The sequence below is a fragment of the Eucalyptus grandis genome, chromosome 4 (assembly GCF_016545825.1).
Source record: "Eucalyptus grandis isolate ANBG69807.140 chromosome 4, ASM1654582v1, whole genome shotgun sequence".
NCBI classification, from domain to species: domain Eukaryota; kingdom Viridiplantae; phylum Streptophyta; class Magnoliopsida; order Myrtales; family Myrtaceae; genus Eucalyptus; species Eucalyptus grandis.
The window spans coordinates 2,291,655-2,310,965 of record NC_052615.1 but is presented as its reverse complement, the minus strand read 5'-3'; the positions used below and the strand labels follow the sequence as shown (position 1 = coordinate 2,310,965).

The 19,311-nt window shown below is 40.8% G+C and overlaps 1 long non-coding RNA gene across 1 annotated transcript in view; it reads right to left on the bottom strand.

Moving 5' to 3' along the window:
• Positions 1-11,758: 11,758 nt before the first annotated feature.
• The window catches only part of LOC120292879, a 16,468-nt gene continuing 8,915 nt past the window's right edge, over positions 11,759-19,311 (bottom strand). Inside the window, exon 2 of the long non-coding RNA XR_005550499.1 lies at positions 11,759-11,848. This is a non-coding gene — a long non-coding RNA (uncharacterized LOC120292879). The remainder of the gene's footprint in view (positions 11,849-19,311) is intronic.

Here is a 19,311-nt window from a genome sequence, read left to right as displayed (position 1 = left end):
CTCTGTCTCCGCTGTAATTTCTGACTGAACCAGGGATTGATTATCAGATTAGCTTTTAATGAATCGTGCGTTGTGGGAGTTGACTGGGCGGGGTGATTAAAGACGCTGCTTCCATTAAAGGATGAGCGTATGGCTGGAGACTGCATCTTTGTGTTGGCTATGTAATCTGCTGATGGTGGTGTTGTTGCGATTCAGGGCCAGTCATCCTCGCAAATTAGATATATACTTTTAAGCACTAAGAGCACTTCAAGGGTGCGTCCCTTGAGGAACGTACGACGGAGTGGAAAGTAACACGACTGGATAGGAATGTGGAGGGAGACGTATAATGGGGTGACTAAAGATGTGTCTTTAACTTAATGTGAATTGTTGGAGAGCTTTAAAATATATATGTTGATTGATTAAAGATGCATGACAGTCCCATGAACTATGAAATGAGGAACAGAACCGTTATGCTTCTCGCTGCTGACTATTAGCCGATCAATATCCAATTTTCCGGTAGCAGTATGTGGTTGAATCCTGTTTTAAGGGGATTCCGCGGATCACGCTGAACATTGACCCCAGCCCCATTACGAACTTGATGACACATGGCATTTGGTGAGTAGACTTTGTTGGTTCGATGCCCTTGCACAAGCAGGAAGCATTCGATTAAGGATGGCGAGGGAATTATTTCCTCAGATGCTTCCTAAAGATGGCTCACTGGGCCACCTGACCAGCGTCCCCGAATTCCATAACTTAGGTCAACAGTGCTTCATTAAAATTGTCCCAGATAACCCAGTTTTCATTTCATTCGTCCAATGACCTGAAAGATTACCACACGGACCGGTGATGAAAGTTGTACCGTACTAAAAATGGGGAGTACGTGGCCTGCCCAATAAATCAACATTTCATATGAACAAGACATTGAGTATGCTAGTGGAGCATTTCCTAGAACTATATGAGACTGTCAAAATATTATTTTTGATATGATGGAAAGACAAGGTAAATTAATAACTGCTGTTTTAGGAACAAATTTTCTATAGTCAGTAGCTTTTACAGAGAGGGGTTCTAGCCTTGGTAGGGACGGACGAATCCTGTCTATTTTCACTGCCGAGGGCCTTAGGCCAGTGCTAGAAGGATTTCTTCAGCGTGAGAAAATCTGCAAAGGGGTTGGAATTCGGAATGAATGCAACAGGTAGTAGTAACCACTCCAAGTAGTAATCACTGACTTGAGAAAAGCATAAAATTTGAGGAAGAAAAAACGAAAGAAGAAATCATAGCCCACACTAGTAAGAGAAGAAATGATGGATGATGATCTATTCATCAAAGCAAGAAGTGAAACTGATGATCGGTTCTGCAACATTGATTCTAGTCATCTCAAAAAATCATTCACTGCATTTTTATCTCATTTCAAGCGTTACCCAACTACATCGATTCATCGAAGACTAGAGTTTGTCATGACGGGACAGAGACATTCTATTGGACCATGATTCTGTCAAAATCCATAACTCGCAGGACAATATGATCTGCTGGACTATTTGCACCTCCTACGGATGAATGCGGGGGCCAAAGAACAACAATTTCTGCACAAGCCGAAAATGGAAAATTTGGACCTGTTATACGGAGAGATTTCGAAGCAGAGCACAAGTGAGCCCAGAAACGACTTCCGCGAACTGGGTTCCGGTCATTAGGCGGTCGCCGGCAATGGCGACCAGGGAATTCCACCTTGCGGTGGATATGCGAGACGGACCACTCGGAGTCGGAAAGCAAATTCGGGGAGGCGGGTCTTGGGTCAGTGTTGAAGAAAAGCGTGGGGGCCGTGGCATGCGTGGATTGGCGTTGCTTGTGGATAGTGGGAAGAAAAGCTTCTACGACAAAAGACAAAGCCAAGACAACATCATCTAGAACATCGTTGTCTTATCATATGAAGAGTCGCATGACCTTATCCTAATTCCCATGCTCATGCAAGGAATTCTTAGTATCCCACGGAGCACATTAACCATATGAGCATTGATTCATGAAAAAGATTCGAATATGAGACTAATTTTAATGACACGTCTTATTTATCCAAGGATGGGACCATATTAGTGTCTTTTCAGTATCAACAGAGAACCTAATAACAATGCCACATCGTTTAAAAACCTGGTTTTTTTAATTTTCGTTGGCTTAGTTTTTAATACATTTGCTTTATTTTGAAGGCAGCGCTATATCCACCTCTTATATGACTAAATTCACTCAATTTTTATGAAAAAGACAAAACTTCCCCCCATCTTCAATCGCAATTCAAATTGGTGGTCCCAAATTTATGTACTTTTTTTTTTTTTCAATTTTTCTATATATACATTGAGTTTGCTTACCATAATTAAAAATTTCATGGCAAAAATATCTAGAATACCAAAACTTGGCATGGATGACACTTTTGTGTCAAAAGTTATGAATGCGACACTTATTTCTCACTTTTTTGTTTGAAAAATGAGATACTTAAGTATTAAATTTGATAAAGGTGATCGAAATCCCATGTGTCATTTTTTTTAATAATGTAACTCGCCTACATGGCACATTCGAAAACCGAGTCAGTAATGAAGAACCAAAATAATGTTATTTTGTTTTTTGAATTTTAATATATATTGATTAAATTAAAATACTTTTATTACTAAAAAAAAGGAAGATGAGGAAGAAGGCGAGGGCTCAGCCCTTCCTGCCGCCTCCCCCATCATCGCTAGGAAGGGCTGGTGATGGTGTGGGAAGGGTTGGCTGGAGTTGCCAACTCCTTGCTAGGGTTCGACAACCTCGACTAACCAAAGGCGAGGGCTTGCAAGCCCTTGTCCAAATCTGGGACGAGGGTCCTCCACTAGATTTGGAGAGGTTCGCCAACCTTCACCTTAGGGCCAAGGGCGAGTCACCCGTCGGGCGACCCCTTAGCGAGCGGTGGCCCTTGGCCCAACTAGGCAAGGGCTTGCAGGCCCTTGCCACCAACCTACCCCCATTGTCATAACCTCTACCCATCGACAGTGGTGAGGTGACGGCAAGGACTTGCATAGCCCTCGCTATTATGTGTTTTTTTTTTTTTTTTTTTTTTACTTTTAGTTTTGAATTTAGTTTAATTAATATTTATATTAAAATACAAATAAGAGGCATAAGGATGTCGTTTTGCCTCTTATTTGAATTATAATATAAATATTAATTAAATTAAATTTAAAACAAAATTATTATTTAAAAAAAAACAGATGAAGATTGCAGGCGGCAAGGCTCGTCGCCACTCCCCACCATCGTCAAGTGGATTGGGATCCTCTAAATTCCCTTTATGCGCTTGGTTCCACTATGATCTCCTCATTGCGCACGACCGAACCCCTCAGTCATTGTGCACAAATGCCAAGCCAACATCGACCGCCGGGCCATGACGGTGACTCTGCCGCCCCTGATGCTGCCAGACCCCACTTGCCACGCGATGCAAGTGCTGCTGCTTCTGCAACTACAGCATTGGAATGAATAAAAACCATTAACTTAGGTAGAGATAAAAACTAAGTGTTCCCTAATGATCGGGTTGCCGACGATGCTTCGCCTTAGAGCTTTAGCGATAGGGACTATAGTAATTTCAATGCTTCCCCGGCCACCCTTGCCGATCCTTTCTCCAAAGCCCTAAAATAAAAAGAAAATTAAAAAGAAAAAAAACAAAAAATTCAAAAATTCAAAAATTCAAAAATTCAAAAATTACTAAAATATCATTAAAATATCATTTTAAGAGGTACCACGTCAGTTTCGGCAGTTCACATTTAGTAATTTCTAGTTAAATTTGGCTGGATTGACTCAATTGACAACATGTGAAAATATTGAAAATTCAGTTAGTAAAATTAAAAGGTTTATTACTCAATTGACAAAAGTAAAATAAGTTTAGGATTTTTTTAGTTAATTTTCCTTTCTTCTGATTGGCTGCGCTACAGGCTGTGCATGTGAAGGGCAGTGCGCGCGGAGCCGAGCAGAAATAATTTCTTCTCCTTTTTTGTGTAGCCTTGTCAATCGCGCATGCAGCACTAGTTAATAGGTATCTGATGCTCTTTTGGTCTTCGACAGATTTCAAGTCGTATATTTTTCCCGAGACTTGTTAGAGGCAATTAAAGTCGGTTTGTAATTTGATGGGCATGTTCTGTGTTTATTCACGTAGATGTTCAGTTCAAAGAGTAATTTCATGTAAGTGATTTTTATTAAGGAAAAAAATATAAAGAAATATGCTCGGATGAACGGAATTTAAAAAATGAGATGTTCAACTTTTAAATTGTATATTTTAGCATAGTATTAGAGCATGTGTCGAGAGCTCAAAACTCCATACTTCCCTCTCAACTCATTGCTCGTATTGGGTTCACGAAATTAGTTCACATTAAATTGGAGTCACACCCATTACACAAATAACTTGGGCATACAAGTGTAAGGGGTCGAATTTCATGCGAAGGGTGATAATTGGAATTTAACATCACTTAAATACGTGGTTATGTAATGGAAGCAATTGAAATATTTAGGACTCAACTGCAATTTTTTGTTGAACCTTTTGAGGTTTAAGGCTTGTGCAACGCAATTTTTTCCTTTTGATTTTTCCTATTATTAGTGATTGCCCAATTGATTATAACTTCCCTTTGGCATTTGTAATCGTCCTCGCTAGAAACTGTTGATGTTGTACAGTTGTTTAGGGCTAGCCACTCAGGTTGGCTGTCAATATCGTAAATGCGATTCATGTCAAATAATATCGGCTTAAAGTATCAAAATTTTGATTGTGCATGCCAAATAATTAACGTACAAGGGAAGACGTATTTATTTATGTCAAGTTGTCTCAACATAGAAGATTAGATATGTCGTGTTGTGTCTAATGATTAAAATATATGTTGAATTTAAATTCATCCAACGAACTTGATCCAAGTTTATTTGCGTATTAATTCAATAGATCAAAAGTTTAAGATTGGATCTTACATAATTGGGAAACCTCTCCTTTATTGGTGTCGCCATCGAGCACGTACATTGTTTCCGTTTACAAGTTCGACTCGGTGAAGAAAGAAGACAAAAAAGGAAAGTCAAATTGGTGGTCTTTGTTGACCGGAGCAAGGAAACGGGCGTGGAAAGTCTCTCGCTTTCTTCGTATCTCGCCTCACTTGCTTTCTATCCATCGCGTCAGAGGGTCGCAGGTATGGGAAATTCTCTCCGCCATTGAAAATTTCTGTTTTACTTTTGTGGGTTGGATACAACTGCGGTAATGTGATGAAAACCCAACTTATTTTTGCCCCCCAACCCCTCATTCGCAATTGCATGACATGCTTGCTCGGACGGAATCGATGGTGTAAAGTGAGTCTATCTTTGATGTTGCCTCTTTTTTCTTCTTTTTTTTTCCTTAAATTCTCTGCAAGTATTGACTCTTTAAAAATATGCATACGTTTTGGGTCAGATTTCCCGTTCAATCGTCCTGATGGTAGTGGCCAAAGTTGTTCTAACTCGCGTGCTTAGTTGGTGGTAATTTGGAAGTTTGTTCCATCCATGATCTCACTCCTACTAGATAATCTTGGCACTCGTGAGTTTGCTCTTTGAATTGGGCTGTCTTGTTTTTAGTAGTAATCTGTTATGATTGATGGTTGCTGCTGAGTCACTCTTGTTTCTTGTAATCAGAAATTCATTCTTTTATTTTGGATTTGTCACCGTGAGAAGAGATCACCCTAGTGAGTATCATTCTCTTTTCCATCTTCTCAGGCTGTGGTGATCTTTCCAGCAGCAACACATGGGGTTTGGATCTCATCGAGTAAGGGAAGACGATGGGAGGAGAGATGGACGGGAAAGAAGACGGAGGTATGATAGTGACCTGAAGCAGAACGAGCAAGAGGGAAAGGGAAGAGACGGCGAGAAACTGGGAATGGATGGCAGAAAGGCTGATAGTTGGAGACCAGAACAAGCATCATCGCAGCAAGGCCATATGAATAATGACGAGGAAGAGGATGAACAGATGAAAATTATAGATGAGACAGAGACGAGTCTTGTTTATCTCCGGAGAACGATACATCTAACGATTATGTCCAGTGTCGATTTTTGCAGACGTATTTGGGGATCCAGAGATTCAGGTTTTACCTCGAATGAAGCAAGTGCTATGCTGAGATCACGATCAAAGCCTATCCACGGGATCCCGATTGCATGGTGGAGTCAGAGGCGACGAGGGTAGAAGATTCTGCCTTTCAAATTGTTGGGTTTTGTTGGGTTTCTTTAGAGTTGGTTGGACTTTGGGAAGAATCGAACGTGACTTGTGCTTTTCTATTTGGGTTTGGGTTTGGGCAGGTGGTGGAGAATGGGAAAAGGAAGAGGGATGCCGAAGAGATTGGCGGATGTCATGAAGTCCACGTCTTCCGATTCCAAGAGAGAGATTGATATTCTCCCTGCTCTCGACGATATGGATTCCATGAAGGTAAGTTATTTGAACTTTTTGTATTATTTTTCTTAGTCGTTTGAGTATGGATCTGTGCATTCCCCAGACGGATATTATACTGATTTATTTATACCAAAAATTTCCTATCCTTGTGATAACTGTGTGTGATAATTGTGAGTTTAGATGCAATGCTAGAGTCATCTGCTGCAAAGGTTTGAGTTGTTTCCCATACAAATCAGCATTCTTCTTGCCGAATATAGAGGCACTGTCCTACTTAGAATCCACTTCACCATTCCTGACCTCTTTGGTCTTCTTGCTTCTACTTATGCTGTTAAGTTCGGTTGCGTTCATGGTTGTGTTTATGATTCGATGGTCTGACCTTTTATTCCATGAACTCTGACTAGGAGCATTTTCTCCATACTGTGGTCCAATTCCTATCCCTGACTGACAAAGAAATTGGAGGAAGAGGACGAAGAGCTCATTAAATCATTAGTACCCCATGTTATCAATAACCACCCTTCTGTATCTGGTTTCGCTTCTATTTTGCATCTCTCTACATTTCATTTAACTATCTTTCATCCATTCTAACTATACTCGTTGCTTCCTTGAAAATTTCTTGCAGAAATCCAAAGATTTTATTCATAGGGTCAAAGATGAAGATTCTGAGGATGTGGAAGACCTGATTCGACCTTGTGCTAGGAATGATGAATCATTGAATAGTGCTCTCAAGGTCAGTAATGCTCTCATCGCCAGCATATTCGCTTCCTCGTCAGCTACCTGGAAGCGTGGGAATCTTATTAGAACAGTCTTGAATGTGTTATGCATAAGTTCTGGCTGAACTGGTCATTTGCTTAATAAGGTACCTGTGTATCAGTTTATAGGATGTATATGGTACTTTAATCTACGTATAATCCATGGATAAATCTAAAAGTTTGAGCTTGTTTGAAGATACTCTATTGCAAATGCTCTGTTTCTGTGACCATCAATCCCTGATTCAGTATGGATTAAGTTTACCATTGTCTTGCTCTACTTGGTGTATCCATGGTTAGGTCCTCAAAGTTCTCAAGTAATTTTCATAACTCTTTATTCTTTGAAGTTGCTGATTCTTCAAGAACATACAAATGTCTGACGATAGACATGAGACGGAATAAACACAAAAGGTGACATGGATTAAGCAAAGAAAAGCATGCTATCCAGATCAAATCCTCATTGCATATGCATCTGATGCAAAAGTTGAAACTGTTAAATGCCAGTACGTGCATGCTTTTCCAACTCTTAATGGAAGCATCTGCCAAACTTCTCAGAAAGAGCAGGTTTACTGGTTTGCTGATTTTGTATACACTGTCGATAAAACGGATAGTACCTCGATTCGATAAGAAGGAAAGGTGTACGTCTATGAATTGAAAGGTCCGAATGATCAACTCTGCAATCAGTTGTTAGAATCAATAGGTCTTCAAATCATTCATTTGAAAAAATGGAAACCATTATTATTGGATGAGATGCTTTGTTGTTTAGATTGTCTTCCATGTGCTTTCTTGAGTCTTCTCATAGTAGTGTTGTTTGAATCTCCCCTCTACCTAAGAATACATATTACCGAGTTGGTTTCTATTTCTTCATGTGATTTGTTAGGATAATTTCGCAGGTGTTTTAGATCTGATGTGAGCATAAGTTGTTGATTTAATTGGAATTGTCTTTAGCTGTTGAGGCCTAGAGAAAAGCTTACTTATAGGCTAGTTTGATTTGAAATGCAGTAGAGCAAATTTTCTGAGGAATTTTCGGACAAGCCAACAGATTCCTTGACAAAAGCTACCATCAGTGACTTCTCGAATGACAGAGGTATTTCACGTTTTTCGAACATGTTTTCTTCAATTACTTTAGCTCTCCTTGGTTGGGATTTATGGTATTAATGTCTGTCTGAATGATGGATTTGTGGAAATAGATAGGCTCGGCACTTCCCTTTTCCTGCAAGTGCTTTGGATTGTATTAAATGCAGTCTCCCTGTGTGGAAGTAGACTTGACCTTTAGACTTTTAGAGAGTAACTTTTTCCATATGACAGCGGTTGCTTCTGTGAGTTTCTGGTTACGTTTCCGCGTCCTTTAATCATGTTTGTGGTGTTTCTGTTTTATGTTAGAAAGAGATATCGCCTGGTCGTTACATGAGGATCTATATTGTATGGAAAGCATCTAAGTAATTAACAAGAATGGTGGTCTAAGCAGTAAAAACGAGGATTGAGCTGCAAATGATACCATCTCCCGAAGTTACGGGGCTATTTTGCCGAGTTCCTTAGAGAGAGTTGTCTCGCGCCCCTAGGTATTCTCTACCTACCCACCTGTGTCGGTTTCGGGTACAGGTACCCTTTTGTTGAAGAATCTTTTTTTATTTATTTGGACTCCGCAAGAATCTGTCGATATTTCCGATTCCATTTTCTTGTTCACCCAATAGTGAAATCCTGCAAATAAAGCAAAAACGGCTCCCATGGAAAGTACATAATGGAAATGTGCAACCACATAATAAGTATCATGTAGAGCAATGTCTAGCCCAGAATTTAAGGTAAGGAAAGAAATATTTTCACCGAGCAAAAGCATCTTGAATCCCGTTTTCTTAAATTTAACCCCTGCCCGAATTGGATCCGGAATTTGCTATTTGTCAAAAGAAAAAAGGGTGGGTTAGTTGATATCATTCCTACTACATTAGGTGATACTTCTAGGTAATTTCTCGTCAAATTGCAGAGCCCTCCGCAGTACGGGATTCCTTGCCGTCCAAGTGACTTATCAGTGCATCGAGAAGTGGTACCCCAAAAGCGTCTATAGCCAATGACTTACATACTTAACCATAACATCTGTCGCCAACACCATATGGGAAGGGGGAGAGGGACGGACTATCCCTTGTTCCACCTTGGCTCGAAACAACTTATTTCCTTGGGGCTTTGTCCGTTCGCGGGTTTCGGTTTGATTTTGAACGAGAGGAGACACTTCACCGTATTGTTGATAAGTCAAGGCCTTGGGGACTGGGCCTTGACTTGGTGCCCCCTATGGTTGAATTAAAAAAGTACGTATTATCACTGGAGTCTGAAAACAATGGAATTCATGAGTAAAATATGATTTACCATTTGATGAGAGGCTCGACTATGATCGATCGGTATAAACATTTAGGAAAATCCCTCATAGACGGGATTCATTTTATTTACAATCACTACGTCTAGAAATGAATAGTTTCGTTTTTGTAATTTTCTAATTGTTCCAAGGTCTTATAAGTTGAATTAATCAGATTCAACTTTTCTTGTTCTAATGGCACTAAAAGTTGTAGAGCTGGTCGTCTTTCATATCGAGCCATTGAAGCAGCGCGTCGGGCTACAATCGGACAATTCCATCGTGCTATGAGCAGACAATCCCGAAGAAATGGTAAGATATGGGTATAAGAAGACTCTCACCTTTACTTATCCAAGCTTTTCTTTTAGTCGGTCCCTGTCCTTAAGCCCAGAGAGCAGAGCGAAAGCGCTTTTCCTCGGAAGATACCTTCATTAAAAAGATCAAAGTTGGAAAACTAATGGAAAGCATTCTCCTTACCACAATAAGAAAGCACTACGGCAATGGCGCTAAACCTGCACTCTCATTCATCTCCTGCTTCGTACAAAGACAAAGCAGTTTATCATCTCCTGCCTTCTAGGAAGTAAGGGCAGCTATCTCCTGTGAACGATTTCCAGTAGTATTGCTGCTGTCTTTTTTGCAGCTTTTGTTGTTGCTGGAACTATGTGGTATGGTTCAGCAACTACCCCTATCGAATTATTTGGTCGAACTCTTCCCAGGAAGTCACGTCACAGTAGTCAATGTAAAGTGACTCGACTGAAAGGTAAGATTTGATCGAAAGGAGTTGAAAGTTTATAGTCTAGTGTAGAGTAAGTCCCTCCCACCTCTTTTGTCTTATGTCTTCCACAATGGAATCTGATGAGAGGCGAAAGCTAGGGGAGCGGATGGGATTAGATACCCCAGTAGTCCTAGCCGTAAACGATGGATACTAGGCGCTGTGCGTATCGACCCGTGCAGTGCCTACTTTTTTTGAAACATTTCCGGTTGTTTTTGTAGACGGAGACGGAATTGTTCGAGCCGACGTTCCTTTTCGAATTCAATACTAGACGCCTGTTGGCATTCCAGCCTTCCTTCTCCTTTCAGGGCCTATTCGAAAGAGAATACAGTACTTCTTGGTCGTGAATATCTGAATAGTACGAACCGTTCCGTGGATATCTTTGCTTCGGAACAAAACAATTAGAATTAGGCTCGGTCAACTGGATCTCATGGATACATATCGAATTCTGTGGAAAGCCGTATTCGATGAAAGTCGTATGTACGACTAGAAAAGAAGGAGCTAAAGAGAGTTGCTGTAACAGTTACAATGGTATTGTTGAAACTTGCTTGAACATGAATAACTCCCTTTGGTATTCTATGTGTACTTTTACTCCCATAATCCATTTTCTCTTCGGAGAATTCCCTTCAACTATTCGTGTCAAATAAAGAATACTCGATTGTATAGTTGAAGGGAAATATCCAAATACATGTCTTATTCTGTAGGAATCGCTATCTATGCCACAAGGCTAATCTGCGTCAAGCTGGATCTCCTAGTTCGGGTATGAATTCATTCTCATTCGAGAAGTCCCTCTTAGGTATAGAAAAGATATAGTACCAAAAAGCTAGGGGACTACCTATTAGTATACCTAATTCCTTCTGTGAAAAGCTAAAAAGTTTTGTCTGGGGCTTGACTTGGACGAGTTGCTCCTATCGACATGGGTGGTTTGGTACGAAATGAGTGGGGTTCCTCTGGAACTCTACAATGCTTGGGGACTTAAAAGCTTAGTTTAGTGGGAATGGTGGGAAAATTCATAGCTTTTCATATCTTGCTTCGAACATAGGAGTTGCTAAGAGTAAAATTCGGGAAAAGGAGCCCATTGTATGGGAAATACTGCAAGAAGTTATGCAGGGGCATCCCGTATTGCTGAATAGAGTGCCTACTCTGCATAGATTAGGCAAAAGCGATTAGCGGTGACCATTGAATAAGTTTCTTCAGCTTGAGTTGGGTTAAAAGCACGGAATGTATTTGCACCATCACCATCTTCAAATAAAGTATTTTTACGGTAGCACCATGAATAATTCAAAGGAGAAATAGAAATATTTGATAGGATTCGATTCATTTTCATTCATAGGAAAAATGATTGACCCATCATCCGAAGAAACTCGCTTTCGCTACGGCTCCGGTGGGTTCCCTTAACCAAGCCACTACCTATGAGTCGCCGGCTCATTCTTCAATGAGCACGCGGTCGAGTCCTAGTAGTCTCCTCCCACTTTGCTTGGGAGCTTACGGTTTCATGTTCTATTTCACTCCCGATGGGGGTTCTTTTCACCCTTCCCTCACGGTACTACTTCGCTATGGGTCACCCAGGAGTATTTAGCCTTGCAAGGTGGTCCTTGCTGATTCACACGGGATTCCACCTCCGGGAAAAGAAGTTCACGACCCGTGGGCCTTCTACCTCCACGCAGCATTGCTCCGTCAGGCTTTCGCCCATTGCGGAAAATTCCCCACTGCTGCCTCCCGTAGGAGCAGGCCGTGTCTCGGTCCCAGTGTGGCTGATCATCCTCTCGGACCAACTGCGATCATGGCCTTGGTAAGCTATTGCCTCACCAACTAGCTAATCGACGCGAGCCCCTCCTCGGGCGCCACTGCCTATGAGTCGCCGGCTCATTCTTCAACAGGCACGCGGTCAGAGTCCTAGTAGTCTCCTCCCACTGCTTGGGAGCTTACGGTTTCATGTTCTATTTCACTCCCCGATGTTAAAACATTGGTACAGGCCCCACTTTCTCCTTACTCCACTCGATCGGGACAAAGAGCAGGTACTAGTAATTAACCTACTTACCGCCCTGCTGATTCGAAAGAACTCCGCGACACGAACTTTGGGGAAAGAAGGGAAGGATTGATTGCCCCGAAAAAGACCGGAGTACAACATAACCAAAGTAGGACTATCCCGGCGGACTTGAAAGTTCTTCTATTACGATCTTTCCTATGAAGGTGGGAATGAAAGGAATGCACCGGGCTTTTCGAAGATGTACTTTTTGGGATTCATTCTGGAAATCAGGAGAGTTTTCTAGTACTGCATGTAATGGCGCATCTTGGTTGTGACCCATACCAAACCAGCACATGTTCTTTCCAGGAAGGAGTATCTGGTCTCATTCTCGCTTCCGCTTCGTCCACCCCTGCTCTCGCGGGTGCTTCCCTCTAAGGCGGAACGCTCCCCTACTGATGTATTTTTACATCTCACAGCTTCGGCAGATCGCTTAGCCCCGTTCATCCACCCCGTAGGAACTATGAGATCAACCAAAAATAGTTGATCGGTCTGAATTCCAAATTGACGGGTTAAGTCCATACGGCTCTTTCGTCGACTAATCCTAGTGGTCGAAACATCAGTAGCAGCAGATTGATTAGGTCGAGACATCATCTTACCAACGAATATGCCCTGGCTTTCACGCACGGGTTAAGTCCATACCTGTCACGAAGGTATAAACATCAGCAGCAGTGCGGAATTGGTAACTCTCATCAACTAGTTGACAGGTTGTACCTTTCCAGTTTAACGAAACAATCCGCTAAGGATACCAATAAAAAATAGACCATCCTTAGCGGATGGTGCCGCTACAGTTGGTGGCGAATTGTTTGGTTTCAAGAGCCTCGAGCCAATAAAGACTAAAAAGATTGACTCAAGAACAAATTTCATGAGGGGCTCCTCTTACGGCTAGATCCAATCTCCTGGTCCCTGTGGAAAGGAAAAAGAATTTCACGTTCTTCCTTTCGGGAAGGGAGGATTAGGAAAATCCTATTGATTGCAGCTTTCTCCGGACCTCGGGAAAAGCATGAAAAAAAGGCTCGAATGGTACGATCCCTCCGTCACCCCGGAATGAAAGGGCGATCTCGTAGTTCTTGGTCTATGAAGATACGTTGTTAGGTGCTCCATTTTATTTTCCCATTGAGGCCGAACCTAAACCTGTGCTCAAGAGATAGCTGTCCATACACTGATAAGGGATGTATGGAAACTATTCCACTATTCTTGAACAACTTGGAGCCGGGCCTTCGTTTCGCACTATTACGGATACAAAAATAATGGAAAAAATTGGATTCAATTCTCAACTGCTCCTATCGGAAATAGAGTATGGTGTAGATCAACCGGAAGAGGTATAAGCTCACCCTTCGGGTGTCGCTTCCAGCGCAGGAGGCCAAGCATTCTGCCGAGATGTCCCGGCCACGGGAGCCCCCTTCGCCTTGACTTTAGTCTTGAGTCGTACTTAAGTAGCTAAGTTTCCAAGGTGAAGAGCCCCGTCCTTTATAGTCGTAAAGGGCGTCTCAAAAAAGTAAGGAAGGAGGCATTCGAAAGGCCGACTACTATATAATAGGCCTTTACGGTGGGAAGGCCGACGACACGAGACTCTATACCAAGTCATGAGCGATAGCGAAGCCAAGCCTTCGCCTATAGGATAGGCGAAGGGAGAAGACAAAATTGTTTCAAGCACCGACAAAACCAGAAGACCCCTTGTTTCAAGAGAGGAGGACGGGTTATTCACATTTCATTTGATGGTCGAGGCGAATTGAAAGCTACTTCTCGAGGTATAATGACAGACCGAGAGGCTCGACTAGAAGGAATCGGCGGAGAAATTTCACTCGTAGTATGGGGAAGAAGTGGACTCTAAAGGTACTACTAATTGAGGCGAGGAATCAAACTGTATCGATTGTTTTCTAGATCGTTTTGCAAAGCCTTTTTCCTTTTTATTTGATTTTTATTTGTTTTTCTTTCCCTTTTTATTAAGAGAAAAACGTTCGGTTAATTTTTTTTTTTATTCATAATTTCAAAATCAATTGAAATTTTATTGCTAGTTTGCTGTTTTGATTACTATTAAACCGAAATTGGGGTTATCCGCTAAGAACTACGGTAGAGCAGTTTATGAATGTCTTCGTGGTGGACTTGATTTTACGAAAGATGATGAGAACGTGAACTCCCTCGGTCTATTAGTGAACTATCTCTCCAGGGATTGTGAAAGATGTTCCACTCAAAATATTCTTGTTATTGCTTCGACTCATATTCCCCAAAAAGTGGATCCCGCTCTAATAGCTCCGAATAAATTAAATACATGCATTAAGATACGAAGGCTTCTTATTCCACAACAACGAAAGCACTTTTTCACCCTTTCATATACTAGGGGATTTCACTTGGAAAAGAAGATGTTCCATACTAATGGATTCGGGTCCATAAAATAAGTAAGAATACAAGATAAGAAAACTTCCTACTTCATGTAGGCTGTCGAGAACCATTTGAATCACTACAATACTTGATTCAAAAGGTTCTCATAAAGACCAAAAATATCTGTTTACAATTCCAATTTTTTTTTACTTAAGAGAAAAAAGACTTTTTTTTCATTGTACAACGAACAAGTTCCTACGGGGTGGAGACGATGGGGTCGGTCCATGGATTTTCTTTCCTTTTGCCGCATTTCGCTCAAAGGGTTATAAAAAAGGTGAATTAATTAATATGCCAGGAGGTATTATCCCTATTAATTTAGAAGATGATGATATTCTCAATCTAGATAAATTTACAGATAGAAAATATTTGGATTGGAGAATTTTCGATTTTTGTCTTTGAAATAAAGTCAATATTGAGTCCTGAATTGATATCAATACCAATGGTAAGAAAACGACATCTCTTATGTCAATGGACACCAAAGGGATATTAAATGAATGGAATTTTGATATGGATGGAATATAATGAAATAGAGCCACTTTGAGGGTCAATTGATAGCCGACTGTCGGCCTATTCGATTGATAGCCAGGGCAGGTGTCGATGAAAGTAGCCATTTCTCTGGTTCATATAGCTTGGACTGACCACGATAGCAGTAATAGCTGGCTGTCGGATGGAGAGAACTAATATTTACTGAAATCCCCTTTCTACCAGCTCATTATCGAGAGAGCCCTACTCTTATCAATTCTCAATCGCCCTCACTTCGGAGACAAACAAGCTTTTATATACGTATTAACAAACAGACTCCCGACTTGCCAAAACAATCGAATTAATGGAAAATCATCCGCTACGCCAAAAAAAAGGCGCCGCTCACTAAATTCTGTGGTTAATGATATGGCTTTCAAATTAAGTTCCGAATTAGTGGATGCTGCCAAAGGGAGTGGCGATGCCATACGCAAAAAGGAAGAGACTCATAGAATGGCAGAGGCAAATTAGAGCTTTTGCGCATTTTCGTTAATCCATGAACAGAGGATCTATATGAATCTCTTATTTCGTTTTGCTGATATAACTCGCTGAATTTTTTCCCAGCAGAAGCAAACAATCCCCTCCAGTCAAGAATTGGGGCCTCCCAATCACTAGTCAATATGCTTGGAAAAGGATTGAATAGGGGAACTCCCGAACATTTGGAAACAATACATCAATGAGAAGTTTATTTCATAAGTTTAATGGATTTTTGTGGAGGGAAAGGGAAAAAACCAAAACTCATCTTTCTTGAAAAATGGAAGAAAAAAAAAAGCCGCTTCATTAAGAAATTCAAAAATTAGATTAGAAAAGGGCCCTACTATGAAAAAAAAAAAAAAGAGGTCTGGATGTGGATACTATATAGATTTTATAATATATCGATTTATTTTCTATGGATATGGATCCATTTGGTTTATCCCCTTCTAGGGGTATTTTAGTGATAGGTTCTATAGGAACTGGACGATCCTATTTGGTCAAATACCTAGCGACAAATACCTATGTTCCTTTCATTACAGTATTTCTGAACAAGTTCCTGGATAACAAGCCTAAAGGTTTTCTTATTGATGATATCGATATTGAGGATAGTGACGATATTGAAGTCTTTCCCTTTCTTTCGTCCGTGACTGTGAATTGAATGAATAAAAAGATGAAATAAAGAAAAAGAATGATACCTTCCTGCAAAAGATCTTTTTTACCATCAAATGGGTTGATACTAGATAAAAAAATGGTAACTTCAACAATTTCTTTGTCCCCCACACCTAGCAAATACCACTATTTTTGGTTTTGGATCTTCCAAATCATTCCCGCAGGAGATCCGGACCCATTTTTTTAGTTCCTATTCTTCTTTCTGAAAAAGGGGGGTTTCAAAAAAAGGATTATTTCGTTCCTGATAGTCATTTTTGAATCTGTGGATAGGAGCATACTCTGAATCGGAATTGTGGGTAGTACTACTTGATCATTTCTACTAACTTAAAGTCCCAATTATTATTCTTTTTATCTTATGTAAAAATTATTTTTGGATAATTTACATAAAAAATCTCCATTACTAATCCTTTATGTATTTTGGTGTTCCTAACCATCCACTGATTTTTGCTCAATCACCCGTTAGGGTAATACATAGAAACCAGAGTGAAAACTCTATACGGTTGATCTTTTGAGTTGAGCCCGCTTCAAGCCAGGATGACTAATCGACCAATCTTGGGGTAAAAGTCTTGCTTATATTTACTTTTTTTTTCTTGTACGTAGGAATATTTACCTTGGTGCATTGTGTTTTCAAAAGCTTCCTGTCGAACCGGCTTCTATTTCAATCCGTCTTTGGACCGATGGATATACCAATAATCAAGTCTTTAGTCAACTGGTGGAATACATCGCACCAACCTGCGAGCATTAGCAATTATTAGGAAATAATCGAGTTAGAGCTGTAGCTATGAGTGCTACAGATGGTCTAATGAGAGGAATGGAAGTGATTGACACGGGAGCTCCTCTCAGTGTTCCTGTCGGTGGAGCTACTCTCGGACGAATTTTCAACGTTCTTGGGGAGCCTGTTGACAATTTGGGTCCTGTAGATACTAGTACAACATCTCCTATTCATAGATCTGCGCCCGCCTTTATCCAGTTAGATACAAAATTATCTATTTTTGAAACAGGAATTACGATAAATTGACGAAACAATAGCTAACCCAATAGCTGCTTCAGCGGCTGCAATAGCTATAACAAAAATGGAGAAAATATCTCCTTTTAATTGTCGACTATCAAAAAAATCTGAAAATGTTACAAAATTTATATTAACCGCATTGAGGATAAGTTCAAGACACATAAGGGCCCTAACCATATTTCGACTCGTGATCAATCCATAGATACCAATAGAAAATAAATAGGCACTCAAAACAAGTACATGTTCGAGTATCATTGACCAGCTTCTTCCCCTCTTGTCATTTAAGGGCACCTAGCTTACAATCACTAGTGAAAGTGTAGCTGGATCCTCCGGAACCACAAGAATCCTTAGTTAGAATTGTTCGGGCGATGTCAGATATTGGTGCACAGACCCCTTTTTTTCATAGGCGAATTGTTTTCATAAATACAATTAAAAAGAGGGATTTACCTTGATAAGAGCTGACGACAGCCATAACCAAATAAAAATTTTCATATTAGCTACTCTCCCCGCCCCCTTCCTTAATCTCTATTTGTGCCCCCTTTGATCATCGTCCAACAATTTGTCAGCTTGTGAAGGGATCTTCCTTCTACTCAAATGCTTCTCAACCTAAATGGTTCACGAATGACTATTTCTTGCTCGTTTCTTGATTGAAATTCATTTTGCTTACTTTTTTCTTTTCGAAGTGAAGTAGAAGCACCCATTTTTATTGGTTGAATAAGAGGTGAATCTGTTAATGGAGTTGAAGTTACCAAATTCTGAGGAGTTGGTATCAATTTATGCCTAATTGCTCCACATATAGAAGAATGAGCTGGCGACTCATAGGCAGTGGCTTGGTTAAGGGAACCCATCGGAGCCGTAGCGAAAGCGAGTCTTCATAGGGCAATTGCAATCTCAATCACTACTTGTAAACCTGCGAAAAATACGAAAGGAGCCCTCATCCCCTCTCTCCTCTCCCACTCCACACCTGAATAGATATAGGGTGGCCTCGTTACGCAATCTTTCTAAGAAAGTAATTTCAGTCATCGATTGCCTACTATTCCCACTTCCCGACGTGAGGAGTGAAAGGCTGAAGCAGTTCTTTTCCTAGGTTGACTCATGAGTTAGTGTGCAAGACCAATTGCTAGGCTTTCCTCTTACTTAGATGTTCTAACGGTGGGATTTTCGCTTTGGTGGATTTCCCACCAAAGAACCATCCTTAGATCCCTAGTTTTAGAGCGGATTCTCCTTCTTTCTTTCCCGTTCCTGAAATCACAGAAGATGAATGCCAGGGTTTTTTTCTACCAATTGGGGCTCTCCCTTCACCACCCCCATGGGGATGGTCCTCCACGTATTGCTTGATGTAAAATGGATAGTGGATTTGTTTCTATCTTTTGTTGAATCTTTTTCATGGCTCGATAGATAATTTGATAAGCCAATGATTTTTTTCTGGGGCGTCTTTGGCTTTACGAGAGAAAGACCGCTGGTAAGCTTTATTCGGCCCGGAGCATTGATTCCCCATAACGAATAGGCTAGCTCTATCTCTCAATTGCCTATCCTGTGCTCGAGAAGGTCCCCCAGTTCCTCGGCAGGACCTCGGGGTGCATTTAGTTGTCTTAGATGAGACTCGCTTCTGTAACTGGATAACCAGCACCGAAAACCGTCTTTACATTGGATGGTTTGGTGTTTTGATGATCCCTACCTTATTGACCGCAACTTCTGTATTTATTATTGCCTTCATTGCTGCTCCTCCAGTAGATATTGATGGTATTCCCAGAAATGATACATTGGAAGAATCTTTTGGGTCTTCCAATATCAATAGGTTGATTTTTTCGCTCCTCTATCTTCCAAAAGGAAAAAAGATCTTTGAGAGCTGTTTCCTGGATCCGAAAGAGAGTACTTGGGTTCTCCCAATAACGAAAAAGTGTATCATGCCTGAATCTAACTGGGGTTCTTCTGTACTAGAAACAATGGTATCTCCAATTATAGCCCCTCTAGGATGTAAAATATATCTCTTCTCACCATCC